The 26035-nt window shown below is 46.3% G+C and overlaps 1 protein-coding gene across 1 annotated transcript in view; it reads left to right on the top strand.

The window, feature by feature from the left end:
* Positions 1–26035, top strand: part of FSTL1 (follistatin like 1) — a 51977-nt gene that overhangs the window by 11124 nt on the left and 14818 nt on the right. The window lies entirely within an intron of this gene.

Raw genomic sequence — 26035 nt, 5'->3', positions numbered from 1 at the left:
TTGAATTTGAGTTTCCTGAAATACATGCTTAAGTTAAAGGTCACTATTTGGAGGGCTTTCTGACCCTCTTAACTTCACAGGTGAGATTTGACTGGTCTGGGGGCCAGGAGGTGTGCTCAGCACAGTTTGTGTCCTATAGGAGGCAAGCAGCCGAACTGCAGCACCTCAGCCAGCTGGAGCCTGTCCTCAGGCAGCCTCAGCTGAAGCTTGCTGGGGCTCCTGTGCTCCCCAGCCAGTGCCCTGAGCACGGTCTCTCTTTGTCTTTAACTTTTGTCCTTAAGTAGGGATGTTGGATTTTTTTCTCCTCTGAGAGAAAGTGGAAAGCTGGCTGTGTTTCTTGGCCTCAGGTCCCTTCCAGTTCACATCTTGGAAAAACTAAATGGGTGAGGCTAAAGGTTTGTGCTTTCACAGCTTTAAGGCATCTTCCTGCATGGCAGCCTTTACTGGGCAGCAGAGGCAGTCAGATAAAGAAAGCTCATGCACTTTTTCTTTGGGCAAGCTAGTTGGAAGTCTTTTTTTGCCAGTGATGAGAGGTGAAAGGAGATAGTTCCCTTTCTTGAGGTGATGCTTTCACCCTAAGCTCTCCTGCAAGCTTGAAACTAATTTTTAATAAAAGTCTGGCAAGATACAACAAAGCCCTGTTTCTCAGGGCTGTGATTTTTAGACTTTTAGCCACTCCTCCTTCAGACATGCATCTAAAGAAGTGGTTACAGAGCGTGTGAGTTGCTCTGCCTGTGAGCTGCCCTGAAGAAAGGTGAGCATCTCCTGTGCTGCTTTGTCTTTGTGCTCCCTCTTCTTTTTCCTCTGCCCTTAGGTAACTGAAAACTGAACTCTGCCCCCAGGATAACTCTAGATGTTTGGAATGAGGGTGAGCATAGTTTTTAATTTTTTGTCTTTACAGACATGAGAGAAAACATTGGAAAATGGAGCATAGGGAGTGCAAAAGAGGTGCCCTTCCTCTCTGCCCCATCACATTCCCCACAGCCCCCAGAAGCCCTTTGCTGGCTTCTTTGTCTTTTGGATGCCTTCATGCTTTTTCAGAGAAGCTGTGGTCTGTCCCCATGGTTCCTCTCACATAAAACCTCTCCTTCAGAGCCTCCAGCAGCATACAGGTGAGGGGGGATTTCCACCTCCCCACAGGACATTTGTCCATGGTCCCCTGCTAGAATGGGGAACTTGTTAAGTGTTCATTTATTGCAGAGGCCAGGGGACACTAGGTGATGAGCTCAAGGACGCAAGGTACTGTGACTGAAGGGTGAATGCAGAAGCATTTATCCTCTTAAGTCTGTGTGAGAAGGGCTTTGTGTCCTTGCTCATACTCCTGCAGCAAATGGCAGGATAGTGTCATGAACAACTGCAATTGTTGGCGGAAGGTGAGGATGTGCTTACCTGGCAGGACTTGCAAGGCTTCCCACAGACTTCCCATGTGGTATTGGATTAGTGCTGAAGATAGATAATGTATCTAACATTCATGGAGAGCAGGGGAGTTAGTCTCCTAAATGATGATAGTGGTATGAACCTACTTCAAGGTGGGTGTTTTAGTAGAATTTTCCTCACACATCCTGTGTCAGCATGTAAGATTCTTAAAGAAGAGCTTTCTACCCCATGACCACATTTAGGTGATAATGCAGTGCAGTTCATGACTGCTTTCAGGAAGCAGCTGACACAGCAGTGGAGAGTGTGCATACAGCTTTCATACCTAGGCCTGTTTGTTTAGTCAGCAGGTGTTCACACAGTAAGCACCAGGAGTCCCAAATTAGTTCCTTTCAGCCTCTGTCCCATCCAGCAGCATTATGTGTTCCTAAGAGGTTGTTGAAAGCATTAGGATGTCTTGGGGAGGAGTGCCCATATTAGCATCATTATTTTTTATAGGATTTAGCTGTTAAAAGTCAGGCACACTGCATACTGCTGGCTGGGGTCCCAGTGTTATTATAGTCTGATCTCTCTGTGGTTGAATGGTTTCTGACAGGGAAGTGGGGAGGAGAGGAATTAAAATGTCTTGGCTCAGATGAAGGTACAAAACTCAGGTAAGAAGAAGAAGCATGGTGAAGTCCATCTATGGAGTATGCAGAGGTGTAAAGCATGTATTTCACAAACTATTGCTTGGTGTGTTTGATGACATATGAGAAGGTGGAGGAACAAGATTTAATGGAACATTGATGTGACTGGAAGAACAGCATCCCGGATAGCAGGGCTATGCTGGCATCCTGGCATTTTGGAGGATATGAGGCTCATGAAAGTCAATTGTGTTTTGCTGTAACAAAGGACTTGGAGGATTAAGCTTGGACAGCTGAAGTGCAGTGTGGCCATGGCTGCCTGCAGCAGCCTTTGGCTGAGATTGCCATGGCGCAGCAGAGATGACTGGACAGGTCATGGAGCGTGTCCTGCAGTGCTTATGGCACAGTGTGCACTGGTAACTGAATGTGGGGTAGCTTTCCCATGGGAGATGAAGCAGAGAGCTGCAGCACCTCAGCAGGAACTGCTCCACAACCAGTTGGGATACCTTTGCTGTATTCATTGCTAAAGGGGAGAAGGAAGCAGCTGCAAACAGTGCCCCTTTAGAGACTTGATTTTCATCCACACCCTGGACTTTATGTTGCTGACGGAAAGGCTGGACTGTGTTTGTGTATGTGTTTCACAGTGTCAGGGCTGCCAAGGACAAGAGCGAGTAAGACATTCATGGGTAAGGGGTGTGGTTCCCCCAGTAAGTGAGAATTGGTGTCAAGGCCTCATGAGTGAGAGGTTTTTAAAGACCAGCACCAATGTGGAAGACATTCATGTTCACGGTAAGATACTTAGCCACTCTTTGGTGAGTTACTGTATTGAAGTGGCTCGGGAATTAGAGGTGCTGGAGCATTTAAAACACAAGGAGGAACACAGAGCCAGCAGCTGGATTTGCCTAGGCTGTGATGAAGTTGTTGGGTGTTATGATTGCAGTAAATCTTTCATTATTTAAGATTAGGATTATTCTAAGATTTAATCTAAGATTATTTGCCATATCTTGCTTTTGCCATAGGCAAAAGGAGCACACACACACCATCCCTTCAGCTTAGTGGGACTATTTTCTAGGGCTTGTATCTTACCTGTGGCTGACCTGAAGTGCCTACACCCTCAGAGGGTCTGGGTGTTTGATAGGGAAGGACTGGGGCAAGACTTTGGACTTGGCGAGTTTTATTCCAGGAGCGCTGTTAGGCCTTCAGTAAGGAGCTTTTGGGGCTTCTTTGGGTAGTGGGGTTTTTTCAGTGGGTATTTTTGGTTTTGTTTGTTTGCTTGTTTTTAGGTTATCTCAAACTGAGCTAACCCAAGTTACTGGGGAGCTGAAAAGTAAGATTGACTTTCTTTCCAAAACAAACCAAGAACTCAAAATGTTCCTTGTTGAGTTCCTGAACCTTTTGTTGCACAGTATTCTACTTTCATTAATTGCAAAACTTCCAGATGGCCTGCAGCACTTTACATTCATTAATTGTGGCTCAATACATTGCTACAGTATCACATGCTATTTCTAAAATAATTTTGGGTGAAGTTGATCATGTTGTCTTGTAACATTTCCTACAGTCTGCACATTAGTACGGGTAGTGTCTAGTGTAGCTTTGTTTAACAAAGCAAGTGGGACAATCCAGTACATGAGATTTACATCTACAATACACTATATGTACTTTTAAGTTTTTTTCTCAGTATTCAAAGGCTACCAGTGATTTCCTGGCATGCTTAGTCAAAGCTGGCTCTAGGGACATAGTTTTAATAAATGCTTTGGGTGTGTGAATTTCCTGGGTTTTCTAAAATCTTTGTCAAAAAATAAAACCTATTGTCCCTTCTAAATTTCCTATCTTATTTTCTTTCAGCACATTGTACTTTACATCTGAAATCTGCTCTTAATAGGAGTAGAGGGTCTTGCATTGGGAATTGTGAAAATAGACTGCTTCTACATTCAGGTGATGTCATTACTGGAGGGGAGCCCTGATAGGGGGGAAGGTGGTGTCAGTAGTGCAGGTATTAGGGTCAGGAGGGCTTCCTTATACCCAGTTAGGCAATGGAGGATGCTCCTACTTTTACCGTGGGCTCTGAGCTGGTGAGAGCATGAGCAGTGCTGATAACTCTGGCAGACCTGGCTTTATTTTTTGCACCTACAGCTCCCTGCCCCCATGGGGAGCAGTAGATAGCCAAACCAACCTTTCCAACAGCAAAGAATGCTACATCAACTTCTGTAGAACAAACATCTTTCTTTAGATGTTAATTCTGTAGAATTAACATCTTTATTTGCCTCTTCTTTCAAGTCTCTTCTAAGCCCTTCATGACAAGGAAGACATTATGTTCTGTTCTTATCTGTTCTTTCTCTCCTTCAATGTACAGTCTGGGATCTCACCAATCATCAGCAATGCAGTCTAATATGCTGGGCTGCAAAGTGTAGTGGCTGAGGCACAAGCATGTATTTCTTTCTGCTGACTTTATTAGAGGAGCAGTAAATTCTGGCTAGCCAACAAGGTGGACAGCCAAGGCTGGCAGACAGCTGTGCAAGCTAATGTCTTAAACTGCTGCAGTTGGATTTGCCAGAGGCTGCCTTCTGAAACCTTTAGTCTGCCTCAGGTTTGTATCTATCAGAGTTTATTTTTTTCCCCTCAGAAAGTAATGGCAAAAATTGGCTTGTCTTCACTTGGGTTCTGCAGGAGAACCTACCATCCTACAGGAATATTTCCTCTCACCTCCCAGTGCAGCCCTGGCTGCAAATGAACCACTTAATGTCATACATGGACTTTGCTAAAGTTGTCGCAGAAGCTGGGGCTGTCCTGTGCTTATTGAAGACTTTAAGAATAGTATGACCTTCTCTTTAGTTACTCACTGCATTCATAAAATGGGAAATTTTCTGTGGAATACCAAAATTGTTTATACTGCATTAAGCAAGGGAAGTTTGCCAAATATTTTATGTATGTTTAACTTAAAATATGTCCAAACTAAGTGTGCTCCCCTGCCTTTGATTTGATTTTGACATAAAGTATGAAAAACACCAAGTTTCAGCCTGCCACACATGTCTCTGGTGTCTAGATAGCTCCACAAACAAGGAGGTTTGTGGAGAAAGATTAACTCAGCCATTTCTGCATTGTTGCAAAGGGAGAGCATGGCCACTGCCCTTACTTTGTGGACCTGAGCTTTTCACATCAGAGGGAATATTTTCAGGCAGTGTTAGGCTGGTGCTGTGGGCTGGGTTTCCAGCGAGGCTGAAGGCTTTTGTTTCCTTTCTGTATCACTAAGCATTTCCAACCTCTGTGAATGTCCGGCTGTTTGGAGGAATATCTCCCCTGGCAGAAGAACTGAAGCAGATCAGATGATTTTTCTATTTGAGGGAGAAGGTTAAAGGGAGGCATGTAAAGCTGGATACAAAAGGTAAAAAGGGGAATGTCAGTCTTCACGTGGTTCCCAGGAGGATGCAAAGCCAAGCTCAGATCATCAGCAGTGTCACCTCTGATTCAAGGAGTAGCAGTTGGGAGCCCTAGTGGTTGAAAGCAAGGTTAGGGTTGTGTTTCCAAGCTGCATCACAGACATACCCTCTGATTAGGGAGGCTACCAGAAATTCACGGTGTCTGGCTTCTTGCTGTTGTATGGGAAAACAGAGACACATAAAAATGTTACCACTAAATGAGCAAGCAAAAAACCCCATGGAAATAACCTGTCCCTAAGCCAACTGACCTGGCTTTGGTAATTGGAGAATTGCTGTCTGTGCAGAGATCTTGGCTTCTGCTGCCACTATAAACTTCTAGGTTTCTGGGACATTTCCCAAAATCTGGCACAATCACCTTCATTGCTCAGGGCGGAATTGGTGACATGCAGGTACCCTTCACATCTGTGGGGGCCGTTGCCTTGTCATGTATCTCTTTCTTCCACCTTTGTTTTGTCTTTAGTACCTCCCTATCCCATATTCCTGAGCTCGAAGGTATAAATCTGTTGAGGTGCAGCTCCAGCTGCTGTGAAAAATTAATTTTTTGGGGGGGAGATATATGCTGCTTGTATGGCTGCTGGTATTGGGGAAGAAGACACATGGGACCTGTAGTGCTGAGCTCTGACTAGTTTGTTTGTTATTCCTCAATGTTTTTTTCTTCTGTGGTACAGAGCATCTATAATTTTATTTTGCTGTCTGCTGCATCATCTATCTCAGCCCACTAGAGCATTTAAAATCATAAAATACCCTGAGTTGGAAAGGACCCACAAGGATCACAGAGTCCCACTCCTGGCCCTGCACAGGACACCCCAAGAGTCGCACCATGTGCCCTAGAGCATTGTACAAACACTTCTTGAACTCTGTCAGGCTTGGTGCTGTGTCCACTTCCCTGGGGAGCCTATTCCAGTGCTCAGCCACCCTCTGGGTGAAGAACCTTTTCCAAATATCTAACCTTAATCTCCCGTGACACATTTTCATTCCATCCACTCAGGTGCTCTCACTAGTAACCAGACTTTTTGCTGCTTAAATTGCTGCATAATTACTTGAGCAGCTGTCAAACCTCTGTAAGGTAGGCTGTTACTCCATCTCTCTTGCTTTAACCAAAGACAAGCAAATAAAGTCATCACATCCAGGTGGTTTTCATCCTCTGTCTAGAGATGTGGTGACAACCACTGACTCTGTATGGTGAAGAGCACAGTGCTATGCTTCTCTTTTGAGAAAATAAAACAAGAAAAGATGAAGGTCAGACATGACCTTTGTGCTTGGCTCCACAGTATGTGCTTACCCAGTAACTCAGAGGGAATTTTCATGAGTGGAGCAGCAATAGCTCAGCCATCTTCACAGGCAAAGGGTTTGTGGTACCTGTGAATTCAAACTGCTGCAGTACTCATTCAGGCTCTGAGCTTCATCCCACTATGTGGTTCCATGATGAGGGAACATAAAGCACCCACTGAGATCTGCTGCCACACAATTCAGGTCCCAAGGGGACTCTAGCTCCAGGGGATGGTCATGCCCTAACTGCCAGCTGCTTCTCTGTGCTCTCAGTCATGTCCTGAGCGTGCCTTTTCTACAAAAACCATCTGCTGATTCAGTTCTTCACCCTTGTACCATTTGTCCTGTTTTCTTCTGGCCTCAGCCTTGCTGGCTGTAATGATGGATGACCTGGAAGGGAGATGTAGCCTCCCTGCCTTTCATTTCATTGCTCGTTGCTGTACCCCACACAACAAATGCCTGTGAAATCCTGCAATCCCAGAGGCGAGCTCATTTGGCACTCCTGTTTGGCTCGTGTTTGAGCAATGTAATTTGGATCAGTGAGCTGTAAGGGGAAAGATTGTTCTCAGCAGAGACTGAAGTTTTAGAAGTAAAAAGGTGCTAGAACGGTCACTGTGTGTAAATTGGTGATTTCCACAAACACATACTAAATTGCTATGGACCTTGAGATGTGGCTGTCTTCCCACAAGCAAGAGGCACCAGGCTGACTCTTCCACCAAATTCAGGCTCTTGCAGAGGTGCTGAGGTCTGCTCTGTGTTCTGAGCACAACTTTAACAATTCCTCAGACATGGACAAAACAACTTAATCTTGTTCTTAGAAACCACTGACCTTTTTCTGTTGACACTTTAAAAGGAAAAGTCACCCTGAGGCAAACTTCTGACATGAAACATTTCAACCTGAGCAGTTCAGTGCTGGCAAAGTTCTCAGCAGTGGAAAAGATCTTTTCATAAGAGAAAGTGTCAGGCTGCTTTTAAGCATTGGGTGCTACCTGTTACACCCATAACAGTGTGGGTTCATTCAACAACACCTGGAATTCCATGAACCTGCTGGCTCAGCTCCTCTCCATTCCTCCTCCTTTAGAGGAGGTCAAGCTGTGAAGTACAAACCCAAGTAAAGTTGGAGGGGGATGAGAGCTGCTGTTTCATATACACAGCTTGGCATGTCTTTGTATTTTCCAGTCACAAGGATGTCTTGCAAATTCCAGATGTGTGGAAAATTATGCCTTTACCTTGGCCTTTGCTACATTTCCCATCGTGGTACTTGACTCCTTACAGGCTGTGGCTGAGATTCTGCCATGGCTTTGGCCATGTCTGCATTATTAAATTAAACATGCATGGGTTTGTCAGCTGTGGGGCTAAGGGAGACCAAATGGCCAACATCTATGCTGCTGTTAGACTGTCTTAGCTCTTACTTAGAGATGCTGCATGTGAATTACTTCTTGGTTACTGGGGGTCTGTGCTAACCCCTAAACCATATCTGAGAACTTGCAGACCACACCATTGGCCCTATTCTCTGAGCTTGGATGCCTGGGGTTTTCCTGCTAGTGCCTGGCTCTCTTGAATTTCCCAAGGTAAGCACAGCCTCTGAGCCCTGGTGCTCTGTGCCCATCCCAAAACCATGCAGCTCCTCAGTTTTTCCCTTTGTGGTGTTCAGGAGCGGATTGCGCTCTGTCAGCCAGCCCCTGGTGGCTTCTGCTGCCTCAGGGTATTCCTGTCCACAGCTGAACTTCAAGGAGCTTTGCTGGGATTAGCCTGGACATGGAGGATTACTGGAATATCTGTGATATCTGTTAGGAATTCACTCCATTTTCTCTAAACTCTTCCTCCTTACTCCTGGGTTATCAGCCATAGCTATAGCTAAGGAGTTTGTTAGAAGCACCAGCAGGAAGATGAGCTGAGACTGATGAATTGACTTAGTTTATTGTGTGCTGTGGAGGAGTCTTCAGGTGGTCCAGTCTCCAGTTCTGGTGACACAACTGCAAGCAGCTTAGAGGCAAAAGCTTGTGTACCACAGTTATCTGGGTTGTGTCCCTGCTATGAAATCTTGTCTGTATTTCTGAGCAATGGAGAGCTATGCAGTAAAATGAATCTCCCATGAAGGCTGGTCATCCTGCTATTTCTTCATGTAAAATTCCTTTACCAACAGCTTCAAGGACAATGCTGTATTGCTCAGACACTTAATGCTGTAGAATTTATATTGGGAAATAATATAATTGCATTTTTTTCATAACAAAGCCATTACACTGTCAAAAGCCTAATTTTCTGTTGCATTAGCCGACAGCCAGCAGAGATTGCTGGGAAAAGAAAGTGCTTAGCTTAACCTAAATTTCTTGCTAGCAAGAAAAATGGAATGAAAACAAAATGAATTTATAATGAAATGGATTTATTTCTGGGCTTTCCTATTGTGCTGTTGTTTGCTTTCTTTGAGGGCATTTAGAGCTGATTAGCAGCCCTGGAGACAGAAGTCCATTATTTACCCAAAGAGCAGCCAAAAATGGAGAGACAACAATGCAGCTTTCCTCCCTCCCTTTTTCTCTATCCTCTGCATCCCAAAACAAGCCTCAAATTTGCCCAGAAGGAGCATTCTTCATCAAAGAGAGGACAGCTAAGTCTGTGTGGTCTGATGCCTTCTGTTGGAGATGCCAGCAGAGGATTTGCTGGAGGTCTCCAGTTCCTCAGGGTCAGGTCCCTGTGCTGGGGAGAAGCATGGAATGCCTTGCCTGGACTGTGGGAGGCAAAGGGCTGGCAAGGGTCTCTGAATCCATCTGTGATTAACCAGCCTTCTGGGAAGCAGGATCACAAGGGCTATTCAAGGAACAAGGAAGATGAACATGTGGTCTTGCTGAAGAGATTTTGCAAAAGCCTGCACAAAAAATTAAATTGTTTCTTTCCATGGGAATTAAAGCTAGGGGGAAAAAAGGGGAGAGCCAGATATGAGCTAGTCTCTAGCAGCATCTCTACCCTCCTCCTCCTCCCTGGGTCCTGGGAATTGTTCCTGGAATCTCTGCATGCTCTATCTGTAGTGCATGGGCACTTAGATACCTGCAGAGATCCCGAGCATCCATGGCAATTTTTGCCTGTAGTGTGGCATTTTTAATTGCAGGTTTAGAGGCAGTTACAAATCATTTGAAACATAGCCCTGGTTTATTGGAGAAGGTTTACAATGTGGGGAAAATGCTGTCTTTTGTCTCTCAGCTGCCCACTGAGGCAACAGCATGGCCAATAATGGATATCAGCTCCAAAACAGTAGGGGATTTAGTTCTGGAGGTGGTTGTTCCCTCTCTGAAACAAAACTAGAGCTGCCTCATGTTGTTTGTTTGTTCCCAGACTATTGAAACCATGAGTAAACCCATTCTACTTTTTCTCCATTCCTAATCTCGCATGTCACATCTTATACACAGGATTCTTTTACCCTGGAAGGAACAGGAATTTGATGATAATGGCTTACTGTCCTGATTAGAACCTTAGCTAAACTTGCACTGCAGTGAAAATATTAAATTCAGGTTTGTAACCTTTCTTTGCCCTCTTCTGGCCATAAAATGGTGGTAAACTACATATTTTCACCTCTGATTTGGCCTGTCCCCCAGATTTCAATGCAATAGGAGATTTTTGGATCTCATGTTTCTTTAAAAGTATTGTTGATAACAATCAAAACAGAAATCACTTTTATAAAAGAGCATTATTTATTAGGTCAGACATCTGGTTTTGCTTTCTCTTTTCCTTCCTTATGCTGAGCAAGACAAGGGAGTGAAATGCCAGGGAGGGAAATATGTTGTTTGAGTTAAAGTATAGAAGTCATATGCTTAGAGTAACAAAAGCATAGAATTTATTCATTCCTATGCCAGTGTGAATAAATATGGATGAATCAGCCATGAACACAGTCAGCCTTGACATAGGGGAAGGTTTATAACTATAAGACAGTTTTAAGACCAGGCTTTCTGTGGGTGTGAGACAGTCAAAAATAGCAGCCTTTAATCAGTGTCATGTAAATGGAGTTGCACAAGAGGAAGTAGGGGTAACATGGAGATGGACTTGGTGACTCCCAGCCCTGTGTATGTCCCAGCTGTGTGATTCCACTGAAAGCAAGAGTTGGTGATAGGGACTAGTGCTGGAGGGCAGGAGGAGCAGTGTGCTGAGAAAGTGGGCAAGGAAAGTCATCTGGACAGGCAGGGAGTGGGGGGCTAAAGTTCATTTACTCCAAAGCATTAGAAAGATATCAAAGACTGTGACTGCCCAAGCACCTTGAGGAAATGAAGTTTCCACAAGGACAAAGTTACAGGAGTAAAAATCAATCATGAGAGGGAACGACACAGGACAGGAAGCAGACTACAGTTGGCAACACAGAGCAATGAGAGCTGCTGGCAACTGGAGAAAGTTCAGTGCTAATGAACAGAAGGTCTGGCACTTGAGAGAGAAATTAAACAGCCTATGGACAGCAGAAAGGGTTGTGTAGCAGAGAGACACTCCAGGTGACTGAGTTTATTATCAGGAGCAACCTTGCTGAAAACCTCACACTACACTGGTGGTGTGAAGAAAACAACACATTTCTGCTCTGGAATGGTACTTTTGCTCTTCCTTCCTGGGATTCTCTTGTCCAGAGCAAGGCTGAGGGTGGAAAGGACAGTGCCAGGGGGCCAGAGGTTCAGCCCCACTGGGATGCAGGGACAGAGCTGTGCCAGCTACAGCTCCTACAGCAGCCATGAGTTAGTGATGAGTTGGATGGCACAAAGACACCTTTTCTTACCTTGTGATTTCAATAAGTTGGTGTGGGAATGGGGCCATTTAACTGGCTGTGTGGTATGAAAAAAAGAATTGTCTTGGGGATGTATTAGGAGAAAGGACCTGTGTGAAGAGGACACACAAAACCAGCCACTTTACTTTGGCTATAATCTGTCTTGTGTGCATATGGCAGTGGTGCAATTTATCCGCTCACAGAAAAAGCACATGCAATTAATTCAGCCCACCTCAGACATGACGGGGAGGGAAATAAGGGAGCCCTTGCCTCAAACGATATGATAAACTATATAGTACACAGCAACTGCAGGCCAGCTCCTGTGACAGGGACTCCCCTGCATGGAGGAATGTACTGAGTGGCCAGCTAAGGGAATGCCATGGAATTTCTAAGAGATCTCTGCCCCTTGTCTGTTGGTGTGCCTCTGGTTTGTATGCACAAAGCATGAGGGAATTGAGATCTTCCCAAGACATTGGATCCAGCTGGTTTGGTGGTTACTCTTCCACAGATTCTGATGGATTTGTGTTGTTTTGTTGGGTTTTTTTTTAAAAGGTTGTGTTTATAATTCTCTATCTTAGCTATGTGTGAGAGAGAGAGGGCTACAGCTTCCACACAGGCTTTAAGCTTATCTCTGCCAGCAGCTGGTGCCACAGGCTGGTGTGATACTTGAGAGCTCCCATCTGATCTCCTGAGCTGTGCCAGCTTCATCCTGTCAGAACAAAAGGTTGGATTTGGAGTAGTACAGAGGAGGCCATCTTTCAGGGAGCCACCTTTTCTTGCTTGTGGAGGATCAGGGCTGAGCTTCTGCACAAATCCTGAATTTAAGTGGGAACCACTGAGGGGACAGTATGTTGGGCTGAAATTCTGCCCGACCACTGGCAGAGTCTCCCTGTAGCATTGTGATGGGGCTGAGCTGCACTCTGAAACTATGAAAAAGCTTCCCTTCAGCATTTGGGGTTGGCAGTTTGGTTTGGCTTGTGCTAGAGCTGGGCAGGGGAGATGGATGTGTGCAGATGTCTGTATTGCAGCCCTCCAAGTGCCTGCCCTACTGACTGCTTTGGTGTTGCACAAACCCTGAATTTTCTGCCCAAGACCTTGAGTGCTCTTTGGGTTCCCTCCCTATAGCACACGTTTCCCAGCTGTGGGCAGCGGTGCTTCACATGCTTGATCTGTGACGAGCTCTGGGAGCCATGAGGACAAAACAGATGAGAAACACATGTTTTTATTGAGCAAGTTTGCGTGCTGATAGCATCACGGCTTTTACATTTCACACCATGTCTCCTTAAGGCAGTTGTAACTCTCAGGGAAAGCAAGAAAGCTGCCTTGGTTTCTGCTGGGCTAGCTGGGGACTCAAGGGGGTCACAGAGCTGGTCCCATAGCCAGAGGGGTCAGGGCTGGGATCTCGCAGCATACCTGGCAAGCAGGGGTTTGCAGTTCTCTCTCTGGGCTGGGAGGCAGCTGCTCCTCCCTGGCAGTGCAGCTGCAGCTGCTTCGAGGAAAACTTTTGAGCCAGGAATGCGTAAGGATGCCGGCATCTGTGTGTGCTCACAGCCTTTCATCTCTGAAATGCGGCCCAGCCAGGCCACAGGGCAGAAAGCAAAACGTCCTGGGAAGGGCTCAGGAAGTATTAGAGAATAGTTCATGCTGTTGGAGGTGATTCAAGCAGTGATCCCTCTTCTAGGAACGCAGGAGGCATGGAGAGCCTCGGGGTCACTAGCAGGGCTTGGAGCCCTCTCCTTCTAGCCCAGGGCATGACTGAAGCTCATAGCAAGTCCCTGATGCCTCATCACTGTCTCCAGGGTGGGGAGAAAGGTGAGATGGGCAAGTGCTCAGATTGTTGTCTTCACATGTGGCTGGTACTAATTGCTTACCCTTACTGGTTTGGGGCCAGACCACGTAGTGGAGTTCAAAAGCCCTGTGTTTAAGTGACTGCAGTGATGTACTCTGCAAGTTGAGCCACCTCTGGGTGTGTGTAGACCTGATGGCAGTGTCTCTTGAAATTACCTGTCAGGAGAATAGAGCTGGGAAGACCCAGGCACCTGCTCTGCAGCTAGAGGCAGTGCCATGTTGTCCCTGCAGGAGCCCTGGGTGCACCCTGCTTCCCCAGGCAAACTGCGTATCACTGTAGTGCATGTATCAGCCTCCCATTTAAGTTTGTGCATGCAGACCTCCTGATGCCCATTAGCTTGCCCAGCTGGGTTTGGATGGTGCCAGCAAGGCAGTGATATCCTCCTCTGCTGACAGCTGCAGCACTCACTGTGTGTCTCAGGAGGCAGGCACGGGGGTCTGAAGGATGAGGAGGAATGCAGCAGGACCAAGTGTTTGAGAGGGGAGCAGAGCAGGAACGGGGTTTGCAGCCCTGGTACAGTTTGGACTGGGAGCTGCCTCATTAAATCACGGCTTTGCTGGAGTGGCTGAGAGGAGGGGATGCCTTCCCTGAAGCAGCATCTCTCTGGGTTCTCATAACCACCAAATGGAGATGTGGCTTTATTTTTCTGTTTGTTTGTTTTTGAAAGTCGAGACATGGGAGTCGGCATCCAAAGTCTTCCCAACTAGACAAGAAAAAATTCCATGGTTGCAGAGAGAGAGGAAGAGTAATGTCTGCAACATTTCTTCGTTATTTCCAGACACAGTCACAAAGAGCCAGATGGAAGGAGATGAAAGAATTAGAAGAATAGGTTGTTTTAGACACCAAATAACAATGTTATAGGAATAAAGCCATTGGAATAACTTGTTGGTTTTGTTTTTTTAATTTCCTAGCTGAATCAGAGAGTCAACTCAAAAATTGCATTTTAGGTGAGTTGAAATTCATGTTTTATTTCCAACAGAAAAAAATAGCTGGGCAAACAAAGTTGCTAAGCTTATCAAAACATGTTTTTATTTTGCTTTTTTTGACCTTTAAGCATACATACATAACCTCCTGAAATATATTTAAAAATAAGAGAGGGAAAAAAGTTCACTTCATCTTAGAAATCATTTTGGAATCAAAGCTGTTCCCTGAACTAGGCACAAGTTTCCAAATAGTTTTGGTCTACCTCAAATTGCATTTCCTAGTGAATTAGGTCTCTGTCTGAAAAGTGTTACCCGGCCTTATTTAGGAGTTATAGGAAATCAATGGTCACTTCTCTTGTTTCTTAATCACAGAATTGCCTTTGGGCTGCAAATGCTGCCAAGTCTGTGCTGTCAGCCATGGGGACATAAGGGAAGCTCTGCTCTGGCAGAAGTGGTGTGACTGAGTCTGGTTCCCCAAGACTACACGTGTGGGTATGGGGTGTGCCATTGCTAATGAGCACAGCAGAAGTTGTTTGCTTCATTTTCCCCTTCATTTTATATACTACTCCTCTGCTGGGAGGGGGATTGTGGTTGTGACTAGTGTATCTTCCAAGCAACACATCATAAGCTAACAGGTCAGGAGGGGTGTTGGGGGAAATAGCATCCAGCTTCCTCACTGTTAGTCCACACAACATAACTATCTCTCGTTCCCCTTCTGTTTAGGCTGTGTTAAATCAGAAATGAGGTGGAGGACCCATGAGGACACATCAGTGTAAGCACAAGCAGCTTGCCTAAGAAAAAGCCAATCTTCTTGAGTGACATTGGGTCCAGCAGAAGCTGCAGGGAGCAGTGCAGGGGCAAAGGGGCCACTGTTGGCTGTGGTGCTGATAGCCTGGAGAGACACCCATCCTTGGGGCATCCATGGGAAGGCTGGAAACCCTTGGACTTTAGAAAGTTTTTTTCTGTCCTTCCAACTTCCAACGGCAGTTTCCATAGTGACTCTATTTTGTAGCCTATTTCATAGTGATGCTGCCAGTTTTCTCATGGCTTTCTTGCCTTATCAGAGCTTCCTCTTGGCTGTCTCAGTGAAGAGGTCAGTCATTAAGTGTAAGTCATAGACTTACAGAGCTTTCCCTACCACAGAAATCTCTTGAGGATAGGCATGAAATGGTGTTAGCACTTCACAGGGATGGTTTCAGGTGCTGATAAGTTGACTGAAGGCTTTCTGAAGGATAACAGGGACAGTTGAAGCTGAAAAGAATGTGCTGATCATAACTTGGGTCACAGTTCCCCTTGTTCTGGATCCCACATAGCCCAACATTGCTACTCCCTGATCTCAATGTGGGGCTCTGGGGTGACTGCCCTTGCAGTTTAATAGGATTTGCTTATTGCTGATGTGATGTTTCTGAGAGCAGTGAACACACACAACTCTCCCTGTGTATCCCTGCAGCCTTCCCAATGTCCCAGTTTCAGCCAGGATTTTCAGTTAGTTTTTACAGCAGAGTTTTTTTCTCTCCTCTTTCCAATACTAATCAGTAGGTGCACACACCTGCCAGTTGTCAGGTCATCTCCTGAAATCCTAGTTTGCATTTTGCAGGCTGCAGTATGGTAGAGCTTTGGCAGACTTCCCTTCAGCTCCCTCTGGCTACAGGGGCACAGTTTAACCTTGGATGGAGCCATGCCTTTTTTGGCAGGAGCACCAGTGATGAGCAGACTGCAGGTTACTTCCACAGTCTACCCAAACTTTTCCTCTCTTCCATATTCACCTTACTTCACTTCTATTTTCAGGTGTTCCTGTTAGTCTGATAACCATTCCCAGCTATATGATTTCAGTAAGGGGATGGATGTTCTCTCAATACCACAGACCAATAAAAGCTGTCTACACAAAATAATGCCTAATAAGGAGGGGTTTTCTGAGCCTTCCTCACTGTTCTCACTGTGTAAAGGGGATTTCATGACTGCATGAAGTAGAGAAGCTTCAAAGGAGAGAAATGACTGTGACAGAGCACTGTGTCCTGGGGACTCACTCTTGCAGAGCCATGTCCAGCAGTGCCATTGGGTAGAGCAGACCCGAAGCTGCTCTGCATTAACAAGGAGCTGAGCAAATCCTTGAGCAAGGCTAGAAAATGGGAAGTACAGAACTGGCTTATGTCCAGCTCTGTTCTTACTCTCCCACACTGAGGCTGACTCAGTGTTTCCCCCCCGTCACACAGCGATTTCCATTGCTTTTTTTGAAATGTGCCGTGGTGGAAGGAGAGAAAAGAAGGACTAAGGGATAGAGCTGGGAAGAGGGATCATCAAATCCATTGCAGTTGGATTCCCATCCCACTGAGGGGAACAAAACCACTGAGGACTCTTGCACAAGAAGCTGGAGGCTGCTGGTAAACCTCAGCATTTCCTGCAATCTACATTCCTCCTGTGTATCCAGTTACTGGAAGGGGTGTGAATATGCCATAGGGTTGTAAATTCTAACTTGCCTCCCACTGCTTTAGCTCACTCTTTCCTTCTCTCTGTTGGAGCCAGGTGATGGCTGAGAAATGTGCCAGATTTGGATTCCATTCAGAAATAAATCATCCTGGTCAAAAAAAGAGGCAACAAAACTTACTGGCAGGACCAGTAAAATTTGCAGGACTTCAGATTGTGGGAAATTAGGGGAATGAAGGATGAAAAAAGAGGAACTGCCATGATACAGAATGAGCTGTGGGTCAACACAGATTATGGGGCTGAAAAAGGAACATTTGAGGTTGTGTATGGCACAAACTGCCTCAGACTGGGTAATGGGTGTGGGGGCAGGCAGCAGTGTCAGTGTACCTCAGAATGGGGCAGATGAAGGAAGGAGCATACACCTTTGGGGAAATGCCATCTGTCAGAAAAACCTCCCTTTTACAGCTGAGCCTGGGTGTGCATAGAGAGAGAGAGAGAGGTGATGGCAGCTATGTTTAGTTGCTAGCAATAGTTTGTGGTGCACAGCTCTTCTCTGGTGTGGAGGCCCTGAGGGTGAAGTCCTCATCTTCCTCCTTCATCCTCCATTGTCAAAGGCTTCCTCTGCCAACTCGTAAGTGCTGTGACATACAGAATATCACCCTCCTGTTGGAATTCAGAAGTCAGTGCTGGTCTTGTTCTTATTTTTGCTTTAAACAAAATAGGATGGAGAACTGTGATTCCTAGGAGCTCAGCCATGGCAAAGTAGAGCCTGGCCCAGGGCACTCAGGATATGGGAAGAAGAATCATGCCCCAGTGAAGAGTGTAACTGGTGCATCACTCAGAGAAGTGGTCCTGGCTTCAGACCAGAGAGCAGAGGGAGCTGAGCTGCTGTCTTCTGGTCATTCTTGAGCAAGTCTTGCACCTTGAGCCTTTCCTTTCCAGTCTTGTCACATGAGAGGGTGACAGCAATCTCATCCATGAGGCCCTGTGGGACTAACTTCAGTTAGGCCCTTTCACGTGCACTGAGATGCTTTCCTGTGTGTGAGGGTTATTTTTCTATCCAAATATGATGTGATTAACTTGATTCCTCCCTCTAAGAACCATGGTGCAGCAGAGCATCACATCCTCCCCTCCTGTGGGACTGATTCTGCTTTGCTTACAGCTGAAGCCTCTTCAGCTGGTTTGGTACGCACAAATCAGTCACACTCTGAACTCCTGTCTCCATGCCTTGCTGGGACCAACACTAGTAAGAAAGATCCCAGTGGTTGTGGAAAAATTGGCAATTTCACCACATGATGCAGCAGAAGGGAATCAAACTCCTTCTTCCAGAGGTGCTGTAGGGATGGGTGGAGGGAACAGTGCTGAGAGAAGTGCAGATTTGGGCCATGACACTTTTGAAGCTGTGAGTATAAGGAGTGTTTTTGCCTGAGCAGCAGAGAGGCTGCAGGAATGAGAGTGCTGCCAGATGCAAGCTCCCTTCCTTCTAGCAGCCATTTTCCAGACTTGTTTGCAGGAGCGATTTCCTCTTCCCTAGACTCTCATGTCATTGTTCCCCTAAAGGGGCCTCACCGGTCATTGCCTTGTGGTGGAAAATATGAGGTTGTGGGGGCCAGAGCACAGACATTCCTTCCAGCTTAAAAGGGAAAACGGAGTCCTTGCACAGCGGAGTCCCCAAGAGGTGTGCCTGGCTCCGGAACTGTTTTAGCAGCATCGCACTTTAAGAGACATCAGCTGTTTGGCAGATGCCTTTTTGCTCTTGATTAGGTTGTGGGGAGAAAACCCTCCTTCTTCCCACTTCTTGCTTCCCTTTCTGTGCAGGCACCAACTTCTGCCTGTTCTCTGTGGGTCATGAGAAAGCCATGGCTGGTGTGTGAGGGCTGCTCTCCCTGCCAGCAATCCAGGCCATGTCTCCACAGGGTTCAGCGGGAGCTCTGTATCCATCCTGCCAATGTCTGCAAGGCAATGCTGCCCAGGCAGTCTTTTTTAGTATTAGTACAAGCATCAGACATCTTCATCTCCATTTCCTTGACAGAGTCAGGGATGAATTCCTACAAGCAGGTTTTCATGAGCCATGTTGTTTTTCCACGTTGTTTTAACATAGAGGTCACTGACCTGATGGGCCCCTTTATCACAGAGGTCACTCAGAGCCTCAGCCTCTTTCCTGCTTAATGCTCATATGAGGGACACATCTGATCCATGGATCCTGGACTGAGCAGCCAGCAAGTCAGGGAGGGTCTCGCACAAATGGGTGAGGTACGGGCTTGCAGAGAGGGAACCTCCTCTGAGCTCTGGGAGTTGCAGTTCCTTTCCACTATTGCCTTCTTTTCTCTGCATCCAGATTTTCTGGGAACACGCCCTGATTCCCAGCATGTGCAGAGATGTATGGTCTGGCTTTTTCCCAAGAGCAAAGTCAGCTGCCATTAAATATTCATCTCACAAGCATTCAAAAGCCTTTAAGGGGTTGCATTTGGTGTGATGCTTTAAGAGAGCCAGTCCTATGTGTCAGTTGAGAATAGAAAGAGATTGGGGCAAAGTATTTGAAAGAGGGGTTGGCTGATGTCTAGGTGTGTGGATTGGTGGATTAGGGCACATGCTCTCCTCCATGGCAGGCATCCCACAGGGAGTGCAATAGCTCCTGACACTGTATCCAGATCGCTGTTCACAACCCTTGATTGAAGCTGGCTCAAATACCCTTGTGATGGAATCTCTGAGGGGGCAGAAGTGAGATGGGGTCTGTCTTCCAACACAAAGGAAATGCTGTAGTGGAAGCACAAGGGTCAGTGGCAGGGAGACAGTAGGGGGCCTGGATTCATAGCAGGGGGCTGGAGTGAGAATCTGTCCTCAGGACTGCAAACAGCAGTGACATTGAGTCTGTCAAGAGGAGAGGCTGAGCCAGAGAAGTGTTGTGTGGGGCTCTGCAAAGGAATTACTGCCTGGTTCCCTAAGGAAGCAAAGCAATGTCAGCAGGCTGTCTGTGTCTGCCTGCCTGTCTCTGGCCTCCAGCAAGCCTTGAATCTATGGGCCTGTTTCCGGCACAGCTGATAAAGCGGTGGAGGCCTCTGAGATAATGGGATCCAGCTGGTTGTGTGACTCTAGGTGACTGCCTTAATGAGAGGGGCCTGTGAAGACCTCCCCTGAGGAAGGAGTCCATGAGCTGCCCTGTAACTGGCTGACAGACAGGCCATGCAGAGAGAGCTGTTGGAAACTGGCCTTCATTAGTTCTGCTGCTCGCAGGGTGGCTTTAGGAATTGGGGGAGGGGGAATCTTGCAGTTTAAATGGCACTGGACCCCTCTGCATCCAGCACGGACCCCATATTGACACCCTTCAAATGGGATATTGTTAGCATTGGGAACATTGTCAAATATAGCTGGTCACACTCCCTTGGCCTGACAAACATCTCTTCTCTTTTAACTACCTAGCTCAGGGATCGCGTGGTTTTGAGCCTTTCCAGCTGCCTAGCAACACCTTCGCTGGTGTGAGCAGCAGGATATGTACCATGTGCCTTCCAGAGACTGGTGGGGAACTCCTGCAGCAGGGGAGGGAGGAGTTCCAGAGGGTGCCACTCTGAGTCCAGATAACACCAGACCAAAAGAAGCGTTCAAGAGATGACCCTGCACCAGTGTGTACAGCAACCTCTGACAGGAGGTTTCCTTCCAGAGTAGAGTATGTGTTATTCCACAGCCTACTGTACCATCCCAATAGTGATGATGTCCTGGGATTGTCCTGATGATGTCTGGTTTTTTTGGAGAGCTGAACTGGGAATAGCATGATTCAATCCCCACTTGCTATGCTTATCACTGTCTTATTTTTGCTAAATGAAACTCAATCCTTCCAAGTAAAAATTTAAGATAATTTGTGTGGATTTTCTTTCAGCCTGAGGCAGTAGCCCAAAGGAAGGAAAACTGTAATGGTCACCTTACCTATCTATTTATGGCAAACTCAGTGTCAGGGGTGCCTGCTTGTTTCACGCTAATCTGCTCAGTTTATACTGCTGCCAAATTTCCACCCCATCACACCAGAGTGTTAGTAGATCCAGGGAGCTGCCCCAGGAATTGGGTCAGGTTTGCAGGGAGGAACAAGTGCTTTGCTTGTTAGTTGCAAACCAGAACAACGGGACAAACATGCTGCCAGAGCCAGCTGCACAAATGACCAGAGGTGACAAGCTGGCTGCCCCTTCGTGCTCTCCAGTGAACATGGGATCTGCTCTCTCTGGACGTCTGCAGGAGGACACTGCTGCTGACAGAACTGGAGAAACACTTGGGTAACGGATTGAAATGCATGAGCTAAATGCTTTCTCAGTGCCATCCCTGCACAGGAGTTGCTAAATTTTCCTGGCTCCCCCCCAAGCTGCTCTGCTGCCCAGCCCTCTCTTTTTGAATGTTGCAGCACAATATAGTGCTTCTTCCTCCCATCTCCACAACAGGAGAGGAGGAAAGTTTGGGATTCAGGAGACATAGCTTATCTCAGCTTTCTGCACCATTAACCTACTGCCTCGTGTTTCCAAATTTTTCTGCATTCAAAAGCAGACATTGCCAAGACAACAGCCAGACAAGGTGCTAGATTTCATGGCTGGATTAGAAATGGTTTAGAAATTATGCAGGCTATGCAGTTTATGGGTAGCACCTTGGCATGTTCAGAGATCCCTTACATCCCTAGTCCCCTGTTAGTTGTGGCAGGGAACAGGCAAAAGGGATGTCGATGTGAAGATGTAGGGAGGACTGGCAGAAATATGTAGCTGCACAGCTTATTTCTCTCTGCTGCATGGAGGGGAGTCCACTGTGAATTGTACTGATTATATCTGAAAACTTGCAGCCAGCTTTTGCTACTGCCTTCCCTGAGGCATGAGAATCTGTGCATGTCTTGCAATCCCAGACATCATTTTGGTGCCCTTTAGTTTTGCCTTCTCTGTGTAATACTCAAGTTTGTATAATACATGGGATGGCCTCCCCTAGGAGTTTTCAGTGCTCCAGCTTTAGAGCACTTTGATTTCTGTGCGCATCACGCAAGGCAAAACCACAAAACCCTGATTTTACATCAAACAGCACAGAGCATTATGTGGGGGTCAAGTAATTTTATGTATTTCCAGAAAGTGATGCCAAAAGGAGAAAAGACTTGCCCTCCCTGCTGATACCAGAAAAGGTTGTTACTTGTATCAATAGGAGCAGGACAGTAGGTGCTATATCTCCAATGCAGTATTGGATGCTGAGAAAAAGATTTTTGAGATCTCAAAGAGGAGATTTTATGTGGAAAGATATGCAGAAAGCAAGGCAGTATGAAAGGTTGTTGTGAAGCACATTAACTCCCTACCTAGCAGCAGGGCAATCTTTCTGCTTCTTTCCCAGAATGTGTATAATGGCAGTAATCCCTGCCGCTCTCTTCGGGCACTAGGGCACTTTGGACATGGAGCTGCATGCACAGCTCTTCTTTGCAGATGGAAGCTTGTTCTTCCTTACAGAGGTGTTTTGTCATTGAATTGTTCGTGGTTTCAACTTTCACAGGCTGGTTGGGAAAGTCCCAGTTCCCACCAAGGGACACCAGACAGTCATGGCTCAATAGGGGCCAGGGGAGGAGGCAGCCAAGGGAGAGCTGCAGCGGGCAGTTCCCTTGCAAAGGCAAGAAGCCGTGATACCTCTTTTCTGTCATGTGTACAATCACTCATATCTCACTGCAGACACTGCACCTGTTTCCATGCAGTCCCACCAGTGCAGAGCAGGCACAGCACCTGGTAGGACCTTGGGATCCTGTGCAGACCTGGCACTGTGTGGTGTGTCAAGTTACACTCGGTCCTGGACAGCCGGGTGCAGGCAGGGACTCGGAAATGCTCCGGATGTCTGTGCTTACTCTGTGTTGGGGGTCCAACTTCTCAGCACCAGATGCTGCCAGAGATGAGAAACAGCCCTTTCCACTGCCTAATTTTAGCTCTCCACCTTGAGGCCCTGCATTGCTGGTTGCCATGGTGATCCTTCACCGCTGGCATTGCCTCTGGCTTTCTCGCCTGCGGGTGCCTTGGAAATGTCTTTTTCCTCCTTGCTCCTCAGGAGACAACAGCTGAGGCAGAGGCATTGCATGTGACTCTCTGCACTGTCAGCTCAGGTCTTCTGCTTAGTGTTTGCCTGTTAACATGCAAGAACCTTCATCCACAGGGTTATACTTCCCAGCCCTCCAAAATCATTGTGCATTCCCATCCCCATTCAGTGGACAAGCTGGGCTATGCGTACATGACACTACCCAGCTGCCCTGAATTTCTGGCCCTTGAGCTGTTGAGAACAGCTTTCTCCATGGTCTTTGCCAGAGAAGATGTCTGGGAAGGTCGTGCCCCTGCAGGGTGAAGAGTCAGAGTGCTTCTGTGCTGTGGCAGACCTTCCAAAGGCACAGGCGCTCCTGCCCTGGCTTCATCCTGGCTGCTTTTACACCTTCCCACTTGCTCTCTGGGCAGCAGAGGAGTACATGAAAGAGAGAGAGAGAGCTTGGGCACCTCACTCGAGGCAGAAGAGAGGAACTGCCTTGCCAAGGCTCGCAGTGGGAATGCCACCATGCAGCAATTAATAACAACTCTCTGCTCTTTCCCTTCCGCCTGCCCGCGCGCGCTGTGGACTGGAACAGGTGACACTTCCCAAGCACAGGATGACAGAAAAGGCAGCAGCAGCTCTCAGAGACAAAGCAGTGTAAAAGCTGTGATTACAGCAAATCCTGATCTTAATTAATTTAAGGGCAATGATGTTGAAACAGTGTGGAGTATTTTTTTTTAAATTTTAAATTTTAAAAATTTGTGGTTTATATTTTTAAGCTTTTACAAGGAAGGTGCAAGGATGGGCTATTTAATATTAAAGTGGCAGCTGCCATCCTCACTCACATGACTCCAGCAGGTGAAGCTTTATAAAAAGCAAACATGACAAGATCCAAAGTAAGATCAGAGTACCTGTCACAAGAAACCAGTTTGGCTGGTTGATTCTGGGAGATCACCAGAGAATTGGGAGATAATAAAGCCTCATTTGCAGACCCCCACTGTACTCATCCAGTCATCCACCTCTGTTCCTGTTACACTGTCAGTTGTGCACAGGAGACTCCCACATTTGCTGGGAAGGCAGCCAGAAGCTGCTAAAAAGAGCTCCCACCCTGTGGTATGCCACAGCTGGGTTTGAGAAACCCTGGACCAGAGTGAGAGGGCAGGCAGGCAGAGCAGCTTGCTTCATTTCTTCCTCTGGCTGAATCCTGAGGTGGAGAAAGACATGCTGGAATGTGGCAATCAGCCCCAACCCCCTGCCAGCCTAGGGCAACTTAAGGCAATTAGAAAGAGCAACCAGAAAATTGTATTGCTTTGATTAATAAGAAAAATCACAGTAATGTGGCCTTCTAGCCAGGTGGCAGGGTGTCTTTAGAAACTGTTCTGGTGATGTCATGCTGCCAGCATCCCCAGCCCAAGTTCCAGTGGAAGAGCTGTGGGATGGTTCCTGGGCTTTAGCACTACCAGGGAGGGAGCTGTGGATGGCCACTTTGGAGACTGGGTTTCCAAGTGATCTCCCTTGGGGAGAGGAGTCCAGCAATCTGAGCTTGGGCACTGCAGATGCTTGTTGAGGCCAGCTGCATTATAGCAGTGCCCTAAGTCCCAGCCAGGAACTAAAAGCCAGGCTTGGTATTGGAGGGCATGGACAGGAAGGTGGCTGCTGGCAGTCCTGCCTGTCCAAGGGAGAGGCAGAGTACTGCCATCTATTGCCAGGCACCTGGATTACAGACTTCACTGGGTGGCCAGTCAAAGCTGTGCCCAGCTGGCTTTTTCTGTCTTTGACTGCTTGAAGGGATTGACAAGTTGTTCAAAACCCCTGAAATGGATCAGCACTTTGTTAGCTACATTGCATTTTAGGTGTGTGAGTGCCCAAAGTCAGACTCCAGCCTTGGACAATTTGGGTTTTTCTTGTGCATTTTGCAAAAAGAGCTATTCTTTTTTCCCTGTCCCGAGTTGCACGAGGTTGCTTTGTGCAGTGAAGTTTTCCCATTGTTCCATCCCACCCCAGAAGTGCCCAGTTCATTTACCCCAGCCCTCCACTGGAAGGCAACTAGAGAGAGCTGAATGCAGTAGAAGGGATGGTGTGTCACTTGTAACTCAGAAACAATGTGAAAGCAGATGAAAAGGCAGAAGGGTAATGCTGTCTTCATGGGGAGAATAGACCTGGGACATGGAATACATTTCTCAGCTAAGACTGGCATGTCCAAATACTGTATTTGACAGAATAAGCAGCAAAATAGGAACACCTGCAGAGAATCCAAAAGATGTTTGTCACTATGTGAACCTGGAGGGACTCCTGCAGTGCTTTGAAAAGACCTTCTCAGGTTTGATGAATTGTGCACCAGGCCAGCAAACAAACCATTCTGAAGACCAGGACAAGGTTATTCAGAAAATGATCTGGCTGTCTCTGTGGGCTGTTCAGTAGAGCAGCCCACAGCTCTCTGTGAAATTGTGGTTTAAAAGCAAAACAAACAAAAACTAGAATAAAGAAGAAACAGGAGGAAAAAATGTGTTCAGCATTTTTCAATAATGCTTACTCTTCTGACAAATTCTGTTCCTTTTTCATCAGCTATTTTCCAAAGTAAATGATGGAGGTAAAAAGATGCCACAAATGAGCAGAGTAGAAGAATACACTGCGATGAGAAGGTGAAAAAACATTTTTGTATTAGAGGGAAGAAACACAGCAGATGTGATTGACTTATCTCACTGATTATTCTTCATTCCTCAATCTTCTTTCTGATGCAAAACTGTTGCAGATGCCAGTTGGCTGGCATAAACCAGATACTCAACATACAGGTGGAAAATGTTAGGTGAAATGAGAGTCACAAAGGAAATTAATGACAAAGCAGGGAATTAAGCCAGGCTCTTCAAAGTCTGATCCCTGGAACTACCTTCTCTTTTAAAAGTCTATTTAAAAAGGCATTAAATGGATAAAAGTAAGTGGATTTTTTTTTTTTTTTTTTTTTTTTTTTATCAAAACCATGATTAAACTATGGAACTATTCCACACTGGGTGTCACCAGTTTAGGAATGCTGTGGGACACCAAGGAAAAAAAAAAAAAAAAGAAAATATTTGACAGTTATGTGAACAACAATACTTGTGATGACTTTGGCTAAGAGAAAACTGTCAAGCATATAAATTGTGCTGCAAGACATAAGTCAACTGCAGGCTGTCAGGAACCAGGAAGGAATTTTCATTATGGGAGGATTACTGGATAATTATCTCATCCATGACAGTGTCTTCCTTTAAAGTGTTTGATCTTGACTAGTGTAAGCAAGATAATGGGTTAGTTTTTTGTGACAAGGACATTATCTTGTGCCTGATGGCAATTTTTTCTGCCTGTTTGTGTTGTACCTTTCTCTAGGGATATGTTGACCTTCTTCCTAAGTATCTCAAGCA

The sequence above is a fragment of the Serinus canaria genome, chromosome 1 (assembly GCF_022539315.1).
Source record: "Serinus canaria isolate serCan28SL12 chromosome 1, serCan2020, whole genome shotgun sequence".
Taxonomy (NCBI): Eukaryota; Metazoa; Chordata; class Aves; order Passeriformes; family Fringillidae; genus Serinus; species Serinus canaria.
This window is presented reverse-complemented; position numbering and strand designations above follow the sequence as displayed.